Below are 17,043 nucleotides of genomic sequence, written 5' to 3'. Positions count from 1 at the left end.
GAGCAGCGAAGATATGCACAATATCCGTGTCCACCATGCCTTGCTATCCCCATTCACATGAGGAGTCACTGATGCCCCATAAGCTCAGAATTCTGGTGAACTCCTGGTGCATGGAAGTTCAGTGAGACTGAAAGTGAGAACAAGGTAATCTCTGTGACTGTGTAAGCCGGGGTACTAAGAGCCCTGAGACCATGCTTTCTGTTTGAACCAAGATGTGTCTGGATTTAGAAAGAAGACAGTGGCATTCTAAGAAAGGTGAGAAATCAAAGAACAGTCTCATATCACTTCTTACTCATGATACTTCCCTGTATTGATCAAACACTTGCTGAAAATGATGATATAGAAGGAGAGAGAAAAAGGGAGAGAGCAACTTATAGTTCCTTTTCCTTTCAGTCATTCCATACTCATCAGTAAGCTGAAGATAAGGAGTGTTAGTAAAGACTATTGGTAGAAAGTGCACATATCAAGAAGTGAAAATAAAAAGAATGCCATGATTCTATTCTTCTGTTAAGGACAAAATGCAGACGCATCTACAAGCTACAAAATATGAATTGTGTCATTTCAGTGATTCTGTATATGAGTTAATGCTCTTGCATTTGCATTTAAAACTAGCATTGTACAATATAAAGATGAACAGTAAAATTCATGCAAGTAATTTAAAATTTTATGTTTTCTTTACTTAACATTATGTGAAATAATAAATTAAAACACCATGAGAATGAAAAAAAAACACCATGACAAATCAAGAACAAGGCCACAGAAGAAAGAAAAGGTTTTATATTTTAGCACCTTTAGTGGCACTTTTTCTCTTACCCTGCCAAGAGAAAGCATGCATTTTGACTTTGCATTGACCCCAACCCTACACTTAGCAAGTATTTCAAGGAGCACCATCTTGGGAAATTATAAGAAGGAGGAATGAACAGTAAGGAGATGAAGCCTAAAATATGACCGCACCTCATTCCCAGTCACAGGGCAATCGAAGAGCGTTGTCAGGAATTCTGGTGCCAAGTGGGCAGACCTGGGCTCTTCTCCCTTGCTGTGTGGCTCCGCGAAAATTGCCTAACCTCTCTGAGCCTCAGTTTTCCCACCTATGAAAGTGAAATAGTAACTTGCATGGGTGTTGTGAAGGATAGACATAACACCCAGAATTTACCATATAGTAAATTTGCAATATATATACATACGTTTGCCATTATTGCCACTATTATCAAGGATCCTTTTATTTCTAGAACCCATAGGATTGTCCTTGTATAGGGCACACTAGGGTTGACCTCTGTGGGAGAATTTGAAGGAGCACTGGCTTCTTCCTGATGCCTAAAATTCCATTAGCAATCCACTCAATAACTCCCTTCTGCAGGCTGACCTGGAAAAGGTATGATAAATCCTAAATACTTCAGTGTTAATATAACAACAAATTCAGGGCAAGGCTGCAAGTGCAGTGGACACCTGGAGGGTTGGGACAGAGGATTTTTCCAACAGGGAAAAGTGCACCAGAATGAGGGCACATAATAGAGACAGAGGGAGCATCAGATACAAATTTCACCGTCTTGGAGTCTGAAAGTCATCTTGCAATCAACAAGCTGGGTGAATGTGAACAAATTAAACCAATTAAAACCCCTTCATTTCAATTTCCTATAAAATAATGGGTTGGTTATGGTGAAAATCCCTTTACAAACAAAGATTTACATATAGACATTCATTAGAGGTCCGCTGTATGTCACCCAGTGCTTGACACTTTGGGTGAAACAAAAAGAATAATGAAAGATCCCTGATCTCAAGGAGTTTACAATTTGGAAGAGAAGGTAAGATCAACACATTCACAATGTATAATATGGTAACGAATGAATTCTATTGGAAGAATAAATTAAAATTGAGGGAGACAGAGGAGATAGCAGCCAACTTTGCATTTGAACCAATGTGTCCTTCTCTCTCCCCTTCCTGGATCATGCTATTCTACATGAACTTTTTGTTCTGCCACATACTAATACTAAGAACTACTTTTTTTTTTTCCACATATCCTGTGTCAGACCTTATACTATAGACTTTCTCCTATGTCAAGTCACTCAACTCTTGTAAGTACTGCTAAGGTTAGAAATCAAACTAATAGTGGGTAAGGTCATGCTCAAGGTCACACAGCTTTGGATCTAGGTTATTCTGCCTCATAACTCATTTCTTTCCATGCTGCTTCCATAAGGGCCCACCTGAGGTTCCCCAAAGAGGTGTTCCTCCTTGGCCTATATGCTGCTCCTCTAGAATAGCTATAAACCCTTGATTTCCTGAAAAATTGTACATATTTACAAAGCCAACTCAGCCAGTGTTCCCTTTTCCTCTTTACTTTACCCTCTCCAAAAGGTTAGTCCTCCCAATTCTAGGCAGTAAATATTTCCTATATGTTATCTTTCTATCATTCTGCTGTTATTCTGCTTATCATATTGTGGAGGAATAATTCATTTATGCTTTTGATACCACTTGTCCTTTCTGTTGTTGAATATTCAGCACACAACTGGAGCTCAATAAATTTTTGCTGAAACACATTGAATTGAGTACTATTAGGGAAATCGGTACTGCCCAAGGATGTATAGCAGGGTTAGCAAACTTTTTCTGTTAAGGATCAGAAAGTAAATATTCTGGGTTTTTGGGCCATGCACTCTCTGCAGCAACTACTCACCTCTGCCACTGTAGTGCAAAAACAACCATATAAAATATAGTGTTCCAATAAAATTTATTTACAAAACCGGGAAGCAAACTGGATTTGGCCTTTGGGGAGAAGTTTGCAAACCCCTGATGTATTGGATGCCAAAAAGCTGAAATGTAAGAGTCTGAAACAGTGAAGTAGAAGAAATAGCATATACAGAGGCCAGGTAGCATGATAAGTTCAGGAAAACCCACGAATCAGTAGGGCTGGTTCATGGTATACATGGCGGGTGCATGGATGGTACAGTGATAGAATGCTCACCTTTCATGCGGAAAACCTGGGTTCAATTCCCAGACCATGCACTACCCCCCTCCCCCAAAAGAAAAGAACATAGAATAATAATATATACACTGGAAAAGTGGAACAAGGGTATGGAGGGTCTCAATTGCCAGAGTAAGGAGTCTATATTCTTTCCGGTAGGTATGGATATGTCACGAAAGTTTGTTTGAGACCCAAAAAGGACCATGCATCAGAAATTGCTCTCCCATGTGTATACTAGAGACAGACAGAAAAAGAGGTTTGTAAGATAACCTAAGTGAGGGAATAGTGGAAACAAAAATGGAAAGACATGGGCAAACATGAGAGCTGCTGAGTCAAAATCAGTGGGACTTGGCAATCAGTTGCATGTGAGCACAGGGAGAATGAAAGTCAGCACGAAGGTTCATAACCCAGTGCCCGGGAGAATGATGGGCCCAGGAAGAGAACCAGGAAGGGCAGGAGGAGGGACTGGTTTCAGAAAAAAGATGCGACATTTATTTCAGACATGTTAAGTCTGATTTTAATACTTGTTTTCCCTGGTCAAAGCCCAAATTCAAATACTGTGACTTATAACAGCATTCCTTTCCAAAACTGGATTAAGATGTTTCTGCCATTTGGCAGACAAACACTTTAAGCTCTTTTCCAAAATATACCTTCACATGATGTTTGATCTCCGTTTAGTTTTTCTTTTTTAGCTGCTCTTACCCTAACAGCTAAAGAAACCTTGGAAAGTTCCTCCTCCTTCACTGTTTCTTTTCATTTTCCAGTTAGTTGCTATGTAGTTATGAACCAATCACTTTAATTTCCTGTTTCCTCCTTAAAATGAGACTAATTTATTATCAGAGCAGAGAATTTGGGTCCTTCTTTATGAACTATGATTACTAAGATACAAATCAGAGTATTGTCCAAGGATAAGACAGCAAAAACCAAAGTATTGAGCTGTATAGATAATTGAAATTGAATTCCAATCATAAGATCTGTTCTGAAGGAAAACTGATGTGAAATCAAAATAGAAAGGATTCACAGTCATATCCAGAAACCAAGGTGAGTTGGAGATACAAAGCATCAGCAGAAGGGAAAGTGTGTGGCTAGATTTTAACTACCTGTGATGGACCACAAGGTGTATCCTTGCCCCAAACCTGGCAATATTTGGAAAGCCCATTGGTAGGCAAGGGCAAAACTGATTAAGTTTCCAACTTAAGTAGATAGGCAAAAACTATACTTAACTCCCTATAGCATAAAATAAAATGTAGATCCTATAATGGCTGATAAAACTTGAAGTTATACAGAAACCCTGCAAATAAAATTGAACCACAATCTGAGTAGTTCAGTCAGTAGTATTGTACCCAAGTTACATTTTTAATTTTGACAAATGTAGCATGGTTATGTAAGATGACAATATTAGAGGAAGCTGGACAGAGGGTATATGGGAGCTCTCTGAATTATCTTGGTAACTCTCATATAAAATTTAAAACTATTCCAGAATAAAAAGTTAAAAACAAATAGATTTCTCCACTAAGCTTCATTGCCCTACAATTTTTCTAGTCGAAAGATTAGTCACTATTTAGAATGCCTTTTTCTCAAAAAGTTCTTACTGCAATAATTGACCAAATAACTCAGTTGTTCAGAGCATATACGTTGAAGCCAAAAGACCTTGGTTCAAAGCCTGACTCTATTATTTACTAGTTGTATGACATGAGGTAAGTTTATTAACTTGGTTAACTCTCTATTTCACCTGTAAAATGAGTATACTAATAGTCCTTTCTTCTCACAAAATAATTTGAAGTGCTTTGAACATTGCCTAGCATGTGGATAGTGCTTGAAAAATGCAATATTAGCAGTAGAATATTGATTGATTTCTATCATGTGTGTGCATAAAACATTTAAATCCTCCACAGGCAAAGTTGAGTATGAGGCACCCAGAGTATCTCATCACTGCCCAAATGAAATGTCTGACTTGTTTTGCTGTGCTTCTGGTTCACAAATAGAAGACTTTTCCCAATGTTCTCTCAGAAATATGATTTTTAACTCAGCCACTCTTTTATATTAAAAAAAGCACTATGGCCAGATGGTCCCTGTTCTGGAGTTTGAGAAATGACATCAAAAACAAGTGGGCAGAGGGGTTTTATTAGTCATTTGTTGGCTCCATAGCAGCCATTTCCATGAAATTATAGGACAATGACGAACTCTAAGTAGCTTATGCTGGGCTTTGGAAAGCAGGTCCCTGTAACTGCAAAAACTCATAGGTCAGGAATGTACAGCAGGGGCAATAAAGTAGAGAATTACTGCCTGAGGATCCCAAGACCTTTCAGGAGCTTGGACCTGAGGAAATTCAAAGACAGGAAATGCTGGCATGCTTAAGAAAGGCCAGAACACTTTGGCTGTCTGGAGAGCATTATGCGACAGTGGGAGGGAGGTGCCTCCTACAGAGCTATTGGAAATGTGAAGAAGATCTAATAGGTTAAGAGAAACTGTGAATCAAACCTGGGATCTTAAGTCAACCCATCCAAGTAGGGGCTCCTCTTCAAGTCTTCTCTGACTCTGCTTAGACCTCGTGACCTATAATCCTCTCTCCCACTATTCCTCTATGTAGCTGGTTTCATACCACGTACACCCACTTTCTATCATCCTACCTTGACACTTCCAGCTGAAGGTCCCAGTGGTCATTTCAGAAGTGAAGGATCATTGCCATGGAACAAATGAGTATGGGATTGCAAGATGCAAAATCCATGACCTGAGTTGTGGTCCTAGCTCTTCCACCTGCTGGTGTGGGAAAGAGACTGAAAAGCTACAGTTGCAGGGGGTTCTTTTTGCATAAAAAGGAGGAGGAGGAGGAGGAGGAGATGAAGAAGAGAAGGTCTTTACACGGTTATGTGATCTACATGGGTTTTAGTGAAGTTTATGTAAAAACACATATATAAAAAGTATCTACAAAACTAGTGGCAACCACAGGCCTGAACACGTCTCCTGGCATTTACATTTCTTCTCCTGTGTACCACTTCACTGAGTCCCAACCAATGGATCCAATCTACAATTTCTGCATGAAGCTGCTGTTTCTGACCATTACCCTAGATAGCAGGACAGCCTTGCTGCAGCTAGAGCTGAGTGGAGAAGAATCTGACTTTGAAGATGATCCACTGAGAAATTTACACGGCCTGAGTTCAGAAGTCCAGACTCTAAAGGATGATGTTATATTCTTCTTGATAAAGCAAGCTTGGAAAGCCAAGAAAGAATTCATTCCATAAAGGCAGCCAAAGCACTAATGAATAAAAATATAATGGATATCATGAAAATAAGAGTTTTTTCCCAGAAGTATGGATATAATCCACATGCCAAGAAAAATCCAGTGGATGAGCAAGAAATCATTAACTATAAACCAGCGTTGGCTAAATGCAAAAATTTTCGAATGCCTGATATAAAGGATAATCTGTCTGATCTTCCTGTTCTAAGAAGTTCAGTTTCTGATACACGTCCACAGAGTCCACAAAGTTCTGATTTTGGGCTTGAGCATTACATGATATCCCAAGTTCTGCCAAACCATCCACAGGCAGTGAATAACCATGAGGATGAACCCAAAATTTTAATTCCACCTACCACACAATCACCAATTAAAGTACTAAAAACTCCAAAATGTTGACTGTGTCTTCCCCAGCTGCATGGCTATATTGATTCCAACCCCAAGGTGGCCAAAGCCTCATACTGTTAATACTCGCTCATCTGTCCATGCCAAATGGATCATAAGGAAGGTGATTGGGACAGCAAAGCAAAAAACTGCTAAAAGGAGAGTGACCAGGTTTGTTTTTAATACCTATTTATTAAAGTATTTTAGTAAGCAGAAAACTTACTTTGCTCACGATGCTCTCCAGTAGTGCTTCTCAAAGTACAATCTGTTCCATGAACAAAGCATGTGAAGCATGAACTAGCTGAGATCATTTTCAAAGGGGGAAAAGCCATAGATCCAGTGACAGGGAAACCTTGTGCAGGAACCACAAACCTGGTGAGTCCGGTCAGTTTGGAAATCACCTACCTAAGCAAAAATCTAAAAGAACTCACTATCTCTTCAACACAATAAAGGAGGATCAGAAAAAAAAAAAAGATGCCAAAGGGAAAGACTTACCAGCTTGCTGTATGGATAAAGAAACTTTGCTAACTCTTATCTTAGCCTGTGTCCAGTTGCTCTTCTGGTATTTATGATGTCACTAAAAGTAAATTATCTAAAGAGCTTGTTATAAATTTTCATAAAGGTTTATGGTCAGAATTCCAATTTCCTTTTTCAGTAAGTGTGCCTAGCAGTCTGCTGCATCATTTTACAAGCTCATTGCTTTAGAAGATATATTACTTTTTCTTCTACAGAATCTCAAATTTATCTCAGTACCTTTATTTGAGGAGAAGAAAAACTTTTGATATCATAAACAGATGAGATCACATTAAGTGAACATTTTCATGGTCTAAAAATTCATTTTTTCTGATTTCACCAATTCCAAAGGGAAATAACCAACGTGCTCATGGTCAGACTTTGTCAGATTAAGCTGTATTAATAAAGATGTCAGCATGTAGGCAAAAACCCTCCAAAATATGTCCTAAAGATGGGTGATCACAAACGTTTAACTCCTATATTTGAACACTTTGGTATCTTTGAACATATTATATGTTTAAATGAAGACTATGCAACTGGATTTAAAAATCTGAAGCATAATAAAAGTGAGGAAGCCGAGGGCCAAGATGGCAGCTTAGTAAGGTATGCATGTCTTAGTTCCTCCTCCAGAGAAACTACTAGGTGACCAGAAACAGTGCAGAACAGCTCCCAGGGCCACGGCAGGGACCAGACACACAGCGTACCTCAGTCCGGACTGGCTGGACCGGCTACGAGACTCCGCTGTGGTGAGCTTGCCGAGTGGCTCACACTTCCCCAGGCCACGGCAGCTGGCGGCCAGTGCCCCTCCCTCCTTCCTTCCTGGACCGGCTGAGAGTCTCAGAGAAGCAAATTCCCCAAGCCGTGGCGGCCGGCGGCCGGCACCCCTCTCTCACAGGCGACTTCCCGGACCGGCTACGAGTCTCGGATCAGCGAGTTCCCCAAGCCAGGGCGGCCGGCATCCGGTGCCCCTCCCCCACAGGCAGCTGCCCAGAGGGAGAGGAGGGAGTCTCTGACAGTGGCAGGGACTGGGTCCAACCAAACACCAATAGTGGCATTAATAAAGGAGCTACAACATCTTTTGCTGGTGGGACCCACAGAAAGACAAGCGCCACATACTGGGCAGGATAAAAAAAACAGAGCCCAGAGACTTCACAGGAAAGTCTTTCAACCTACTGGGTCTCACACTCAGGGAAATTTGATTAAATGTCCAGACGCCAGCAAAAAATAACAAATCATACCAGGAAAATTGAATATGGCCCAGTCAAAGGAACAAACCAATAGTTCAAATGAGATACAGGAGCTGAGACAACTAATTCTGAATATACGAACAGAAATGGAAAACCTCTTCAAAAATCAAATCAATAAATTGAGGGAGGACATGAAGAAGGCAAGGGATGAACAAAAAGAAGAAATGGAAAGTCTGAAAAAACAAATCACAGAACTTATGGGAATGAAAGATACAGTAGAAGAGATGAAAAAAACAATGGAAACCTACAATGGTAGATTTAAAGAGACAGAGGTTAGAATTAGTGAACTGGAGGATGGAACATCTGAAATCCAAAAAGAAACAGAAACTATAGGGAAAAGAATGGAAAAATTTGAGCAGGGGCTCAGGGAATTGGATGATAATATGAAGCGCACAAATATACGTGTTGTGGGTGTCCCAGAAGGAGAAGAGAAAGGAAAAGGAGGAGAAAAACTAATGGAAGAAATTATCACTGAAAATTTCCCAACTCTTATGAAAGACCTAAAATTACAGATCCAAGAAATGCAGCGCACCCCAAAGAGAATAGATCCAAATAGGCTTTCTCCAAGACACTTACTAGTTAGAATATCAGAGGTCAAAGAGAAAGGGAGGCTCTTGAAAGCAGCAAGAGAAAAACAATCCATCACATACAAGGGAAACCCAATAAGACTATGTGTAGATTTCTCAGCAGAAACCATGGAAGCAAGAAGACAGTGGGATGATATATTTAAATTACTAAAAGAGAAAAACTGCCAAGCAAGACTTCTATATCCAGCAAAATTGTCCTTCAAAAATGAGGGAGAAATTAAAACATTTTCAGACAAAAAGTCACTGAGAGAATTTGTGACCAAGAGACCAGCTCTGCAAGAAATACTAAAGGGAGCACTAGAGTCAGATACGAAAAGACAGAAGAGAGAGGTGTGGAGAAGAGTATAGAAAGAAGGAAAATCAGATATGATATACATAATACAAAAGGTAAAATGGTAGAGGAAAGTATTACCCAAACAGTAACAACACGAAATGTTAATGGACTGAATTCCCCAATCAAAAGACATAGACTGGCAGAATGGATTAAAAAACAGGATCCTTCTATATGTTGTCTACAAGAAACACATCTTAGACCCAAAGACAAACATAGGTTGAAAGTGAAAGGTTGGGAAAAGATATTTCATGCAAATAACAACCAGAAAATAGCAGGAATGGCTATACTAATATCCAACAAATTAGACTTCAAATGTAAAACAGTTAAAAGAGACAAAGAAGGATACTATCAACTAATAAAAGGAACAATTAAACAAGAAGACATAACAATCATAAATATTTATGTACCGAACCAGAATGCCCCAAAATACATGAGGAATACACTGCAATTACTGAAAAGGGAAATAGACACATCTACCATAATAGTTGGAGACTTCAATTCCCCACTCTCATCAATGGACAGAACATCTAGACAGAGGATCAATAAAGAAACAGAGAATTTGAATATTACAATAAATGTGCTAGACTTAACAGACATTTATAGGACATTACACCCCACAACAGCAGGATACACCTTTTTCTCAAGTGTTCATGGATCATTCTCAAAGATAGACCATATGCTGGGTCACAAAGCAAGTCTCAACAAATTTAAAAAGATTGAAATCATACACAACACTTTCTCGGATCATAAAGGAATGAAGTTGGAAATCAATAATAGGCAGAGTGCCAGAAAATTCACAAATACGTGGAGGCTCAACAACACACTCCTAAACAACCAGTGGGTCAAGGAAGAAATTACAAGAGAAATTAGTAAATATCTCGAGGCAAATGAAAATTAAAACACAACATATCAAAACCTATGGGACACAGCAAAGGCAGTGCTAAGAGAGAAATTTATTGCCCTAAATGCCTATATCAGAAAAGAGGAAGGGCAAAAATTCGGGAATTAACTGTCCACTTGGAAGAACTGGAGAAAGAACAGCAAACTAATCCCAAAGCAAGCAAAAGGAAAGAAATAACAAAGATTAGAGCAGAAATAAATGAAATTGAGAACATGAAAACAATAGAGAAAATCAATAAGACCAGAAGTTGATTCTATGAGAAAATAAACAAGATTGATGGGCCCTTAGCAAGATTGACAAAAAGAAGAAGAGAGAGGATGCAAATAAATAAGATCAGAAATGGAAGAGGAGACATAACCACTGACCTCACAGAAATAAAGGAGGTAATAACAGGATACTATGAACAACTTTATACTAATAAACACAATGTAGATGAAATGGACAACTTCCGAGAAAGGCATGAACAACCAACTTTGACTCAAGAAGAAATAGATGACCTTAACAAACCAATCACAAGTAAAGAAATTGAATCAGTCATTCAGAAGCTTCCCAAAAAGAAAAGTCCAGGACCAGACGGCTTCACATGTGAATTCTACCAAACATTTCAGAAAGAATTAATACCAACCCTGCTCAAACTCTTCAAAAAAATTGAAGTGGAGGGAATGCTACCTAATTCATTCTATGAAGCCAACATCACCCTCATACCAAAACCAGGCAAAGATATTACAAAAAAAGAAAACTACAGACCAATTTCTCTAATGAATATAGATGCAAAAATCCTCAACAAAATTCTAGCAAATCGAATCCAACAACACATTAAAAGAATTATACGTCATGACCAAGTAGGATTCACCCCAGGTATGCAAGGATGGTTCAACATAAGAAAATCAATTAATGTAATACACCATATCAACAAATCAAAGCAGAAAAATCACATGATCATCTCAATTGATGCAGAGAAGGCATTTGACAAGATTCAACATCCTTTCCTGTTGAAAACACTTCAAAGGATAGGAATACAAGGGAACTTCCTTAAAATGATAGAGGGAATATATGAAAAACCCATAGCTAATATCATTCTCAATGGGGAAAAATTGAAAACTTTCCCCCTAAGATCAGGAACAAGACAAGGATGTCCATTATCACCACTGTTATTCAACATCGTGTTGGAGGTTCTAGCCAGAGCAATTAGACAAGAAAAAGAAATACAAGGCATCAAAATTGGAAAGGTAGAAGTAAAACTATCACTGTTTGCAGATGATATGATACTATATGTTGAAAACCCTGAAAAATCCACAGCAAAACTACTAGAGCTAATAAATGAGTACAGCAAAGTAGCAGGTTACAAGATCAAAATTCAAAAATCTGTAGTGTTTCTATACACTAGCAATGAACAAGCTGAGGGGGGAATCAAGAAACGAATTCCATTTACAATTGCAACTAAAAGAATAAAATACTTAGGAATAAATTTAACTAAAGAGACAAAAGACCTATACAAAGAAAACTACAACAAACTGTTAAAAGAAATCACAGAAGACCTAAATAGATGGAAGGGCATACCGTGTTCATGGATTGGAAGACTAAATATAGTTAAGATTTCAATTCTACCTAAATTGATTTACAGATTCAATGCAATACCAATCAAAATCCCAACAACTTATTTTTCAGAAATAGAAAAACCAATAAGCAAATTTATCTGGAAGGGCAGGTTGCCCCGAATTGCTAAAAGTATCTTGAGGAAAAAAAACAAAGCTGGAGGTCTTGCACTGCCAGACTTTAAGGCATATTATGAAGCCACAATGGTCAAAACAGCATGGTTCTGGCATAAAGATAGATATATCGACCAATGGAATCGAATAGACTGCTCAGATATAGACCCTCTCATCTATGGACATTTGATCTTTGATAAGGCAGTCAAGCCAACTCACCTGGGACAGCACAGTCTCTTCAATAAATGGTGCCTAGAGAACTGGATATCCATATGCAAAAGAATGAAAGAGGACCCGTATCTCATACCCTATACAAAAGTTAACTCAAAATGGATCAAAGATCTAAACATTAGGTCTAAGACCATAAAACAGTTAGAGGAAAATGTAGGGAGATATCTTATGAATCTTACAATTGGAGGCAGTTTTATGGACCTTAAACCTAAAGCAAGAGCACTGAAGAAAGAAATAAATAAATGGGAGCTTCCCAAAATTAAACACTTTTGTGCATCAAAGAACTTTATCAAGAAAATAGAAAGACAGCCTACACAATGGGAGACAATATTTGGAAACGACATATCAGATAAAGGTCTAGTATCCAGAATTTATAAAGAGCTTGTTCAACTCAACAACAAAAAGACAGCCAATCCAATTACAAAATGCGAAAAAGACTTGAACAGACACCTATCAGAAGAGGAAATACAAAGCCAAAAGGCACATGAAGAGATGCTCAATGTCCCTGGCCATTAGAGAAATGCAAATCAAAACCACAATGAGATATCATCTCACACCCACCAGAATGGCCATTATCAACAAAACAGAAAATGACAAGTGCTGGAGAGGATGTGGAGAAAGAGGCACACTTATCCACTGCTGGTGGGAATGTCAAATGGTGCAACCATTGTGGAAGGCAGTTTGGCGGTTCCTCAAAAAGCTGAATATAGAATTGCCATACGACCCAGCAATACCATTGCTAGGTATCTACTCAGAGGACTTAAGGGCAAAGACACAAATGGACATTTGCACACCAATGTTTATAGCAGCATTATTTACAATTGCAAAGAGATGGAAACAGCCAAAATGTCCATCAACAGATGAGTGGCTAAACAAACTGTGGTATATACATACGATGGAATATTATGCAGCTTTAAGACAGAATAAACTTATGAAGCATGTAATAACATGGATGGACCTAGAGAACATTATGCTGAGTGAGACTAGCCAAAAACTAAAGGACAAATACTGTATGGTCCCACTGATGTGAACCGACATTAGAGAATAAACTTGGAATATGCCATTGATAACAGAGACCATCAGGAGATAGAAATAGGGTAAGATAATGGGTAATTGGAGCTGAAGGGATACAGACTGTGCAGCAAGACTGGATACAAGAACTCAGAAATGGACAGCACAATACTACCTAATTGTAATGTAATTATGTTAAAACACTGAATGAAGCTGCATCTGAGGTACAGTTATTTATTTATTTATTTATTTTCTCTCTATTATCATTTTATTTCTTTTTCTGTTGTCTTTCTATTTCTTTTTCTAAATTGATACTAAGAATGATGAATATGCATCTATGTGATGATATTAAGAATTACTGATTGTATATGTAGAATTGAATGATTTCTAAATGTTGTGTTAGTTAATTTTTTTAATTAATAAAAAAAAAAGTGATGAAGCCATAGAAAGAAAACAAATGAACAATGATAATTTCTTTGCCACTCTTGAGCCCAAAATCCAGCAATTGAGAAAAAAAATGATGTTGAGTATACAAATTCACCTTTGGCCACTATATTCTGTACTCCTGGTTTGAAAATTCCTTCTACAAAGAACAATGCAGCTTTGGTATCCACAAATTGTCCATTATGAAATACAAATATTTGAGGCTATCCAGGAAGATGGCAGAATAGGACAGGCTGAGTTCACCCCATTCCAAGGAACAACTATACTAGTGACAGAAAAATGACCAGGACAGCAGTTCCAGAGTGTGAGTGACCTGAGGGGGTCTTCTACACTATACAGTGTGGTTCTGGATGAAAAAGCCAAGGAAAATTGATGCAAAGAATGGGGATACTGTGCTCAGTCGTGACTCCACTGGGGACAAGAGGCCACACCCATAAAAGTGCTGCCCTGAAGCCAGCTTGGGAGATCAGCTCCCTCAGCTCTGTAGCCTGAAACTCCCTTGGGGAACCCAGAAGCCAATAAACTTGCTTTCCCTGGTCATAGAGACTATCCAGCTAGTACATAGAGCCTACCTCATCCCTTTCCATATGGAGGCCGAGAGCCCTAAGGAGTGCTCAGACACGGAGGCTGGGATGAGTAAGAAAGCCACCCTGTGCCTCACACCAAATGTACCACCTCCAGACCCCCACATGCTGACCCCCACTGCCCCACACACTCACACACCATCCTTCATCTTGCCCCATCCCCCTGTGCCCTATACAGTTATGCCCACACACACCCACTTTCCACACCCTGTGCCCCTGCATCCTGCACTGCACCCCATGTCCTCACGCTGTACTCAATGCCATGCCTACTTGGCAGGCATTTCTGGTTTGGCTGTAGGCAGGTGCAGCTGACATAAACAGTCCAATGGCCCAAGGTCATTCCAAGTGGTAGCCTGGGGACCACCAGTCCCATTGGGCCCACAAGTGGAATATCCACTGAGGTGCACACTGTCCATCCCCCATCCCCAGGATTGATGGCTTTCAAAGCATGCTGGAACAAGCAGACTTGGTTAGAAATGCACCAGGTCTCCATCCAGCTCACCCAGCTGTCACAGTCAGAGAGAGGCAGGCCTGAGAGGAAGAAGAGGTTCAAAAGCATCATCTATTGGGAAGAAATGGAAAGTATAGTCTGGAAAACTGCTTATCTAGCTTTAACCAGATCTTCAAGTAGAGTTGGATCCCCTGCATGAGGTCCAGGCCTGTTTGGTGGGGAGTTACTGACAATCAAGTGCAAAAGGAGACCTTCAATGCAAACCCAAGCAGATACAAAATCTTAGGTGACTGAGAGCAATCGACTTTCAAAATAACCCTATTAAGATAATCAAATGCCTGGAAGCAAGCAGAAAATCACAAAGCATATGAAGATGCAGGCAGAAATGGCCCAGCCAAATAACCAGATTAAAACACTGGAGGATACACAAACTTTGGAACAACTGATCAAAGATGTACATACAACTCTTCTAAATAAATTCAGTGGGTTCACTAATGACATAAAGGATATCAAGAAGACACTAGAAGAGTTAGAACGAATAAGTAGAAAAAGAGCAGATATTAAAGAAATGAAAAATATTGCAGAACAAATTAAAATATACTAGAGACACACAATAGCAAATGTGAAGAAACAGAAGAAAGAATGTGTGAACTAGAAGACAGGACAATTGAATTTGAATACACAAAAGAACAAATGGCAAAAAAATAAGGAAAATTTTGAATTAGATCTCAGGGAAATAATGAACAACATGAAGTGCACAAATATAAGAATCACTGATATCACAGAAGGAGAAGAGAAGAGTAAAAGATCAGGAAGATTAGTTGAGGACATAATGGGGGAAAATTTCCCAACCCTTATAAAATGCATAAATACGTAAATCAAAGAAGCCCAAGAAACCCCAAATAAAGATAAATCCACATAGGCCTACTTCAAGAAATATACTAATCTAGTTGAAGAGAAGCAAAAAGTTCTGAAAATGACAAAAAAGGAGAGCAGAGAATTCAAGAGTAACAGTAAATGTAACTTAAAGGCTAAAAAGAAAAAGAGGGAAAAGCATATATAGATCTGACAAATAAAATCCAAAGGATAAGATTTAAGAAATGCATTTACAGTAATAACTTTGAAGTTTAACAGACTAAACTCACCAATAAAAGATAAAGATTGGTGGAATGGATTAAGAAATATAAGCCATTTATATGCTGCTTACAAGGAAATCATCTTACACCCAAAGATGCAAATAGATTGACAGAGAAAGGAGGAAAAAAGATATTGTATGCAAGCTGTAACCAAAAGAAATAAGGAATAGCTATACTGTCAGACAGAGTAGACTTTAAATGTAAAGACATCATAAGAGACAAAGAAGGACACTATATTGCAATAAAAGGGACAATTCACCAAGAAGTAATAGCAATCATAAATGTTTATACTCCCAATCAAGGAGCTCCAAAGTACAGGAGGCAAACATTGGCAAAACTGAAGGGGGATCAACAGACATTTCAACAATAACAATGGGAGACTTCAATATACCACTCTCTTCTATAGATAGAACAAACAGAGAGAGGATCAAGAAGTAAATAGAGAACTTAAACAATTTGATAAGTGAATTAGACCTAACAGATCTATATGGATTGTTAAATCCCAAAACATCAGGATGTCCATTCTTCTTTATTGCTCATGGAATGTTCAGATAATATGCTGGGGCACAAAGCAAGTCTATAAATTTAAAAAGATTGAAGTTATTCAAAGTACTTTCTCTGATCATAATGGAATGAAGCTGGAAATCAATAAACACCAAAGAATGAGAACTTTCACGAATATATGGAGATTAAATAACACACTCTTAAATGACCAGTGGGTCAAAGAAAAAAATTCAAGAAGTTGGTAACTATCTGGAGACTAATGAAAATGAGAATACAACATGTCAGAACTTATGGGATATGGCAACGGTGGTGGTGAGAGGGAAGTATATTTACCTAAATGCCTATATTAAAAAGAAGAAAGAGCAAAAATTGAGGACTTACCTGCTCACCAGGAGGAACTAAAGAAAGAACATCTACTAACCCCAAAGCAAACAGAAGAAATCATAAAGATTAAAGCAGAATTAAATGAATTGGAGAAGAAAAGAACAATAGAATCAATAAAACCAAAAGTGGGTTCTATGAGAAAACCAATAAAATAGATGGATCTCTAACTAAGCTGACAAAGAAAAAAGAGAAAGGATATAAATAAACAGAATCAGAAATGAGAAGGGGGTTGTTACATGGCCCTTGAAGAAATGTAAACAATCATAAGAGAATACTATAAACAAAATGTATACCAACAAGCTAGATAACTTAGACGAAATGGACAAATTTGTAGAAACACACGAACAAGCTACACTGACTCGAGAAGAAATAGAAGATCTCAAAAAACAATCAAAAGTAAAGAGTTTCAATCAGTCATCAAAAATCTTCCTA

The 17,043-nt window shown here is 38.4% G+C and overlaps 2 pseudogenes; both read left to right on the top strand.

Annotated features, from left to right (window-relative positions):
- The first annotated feature begins 5,970 nt into the window (after positions 1-5,970).
- On the top strand, positions 5,971-13,738 carry LOC143690291 (spindle and kinetochore-associated protein 3-like; annotated as a pseudogene).
- LOC143690343 (small ribosomal subunit protein uS17m pseudogene) lies at positions 6,610-7,025 on the top strand (annotated as a pseudogene).
- Positions 13,739-17,043: the final 3,305 nt, after the last annotated feature.

This window comes from Tamandua tetradactyla, chromosome 7 (assembly GCF_023851605.1).
Source record: "Tamandua tetradactyla isolate mTamTet1 chromosome 7, mTamTet1.pri, whole genome shotgun sequence".
Taxonomy (NCBI): Eukaryota; Metazoa; Chordata; class Mammalia; order Pilosa; family Myrmecophagidae; genus Tamandua; species Tamandua tetradactyla.
This window is presented reverse-complemented; position numbering and strand designations above follow the sequence as displayed.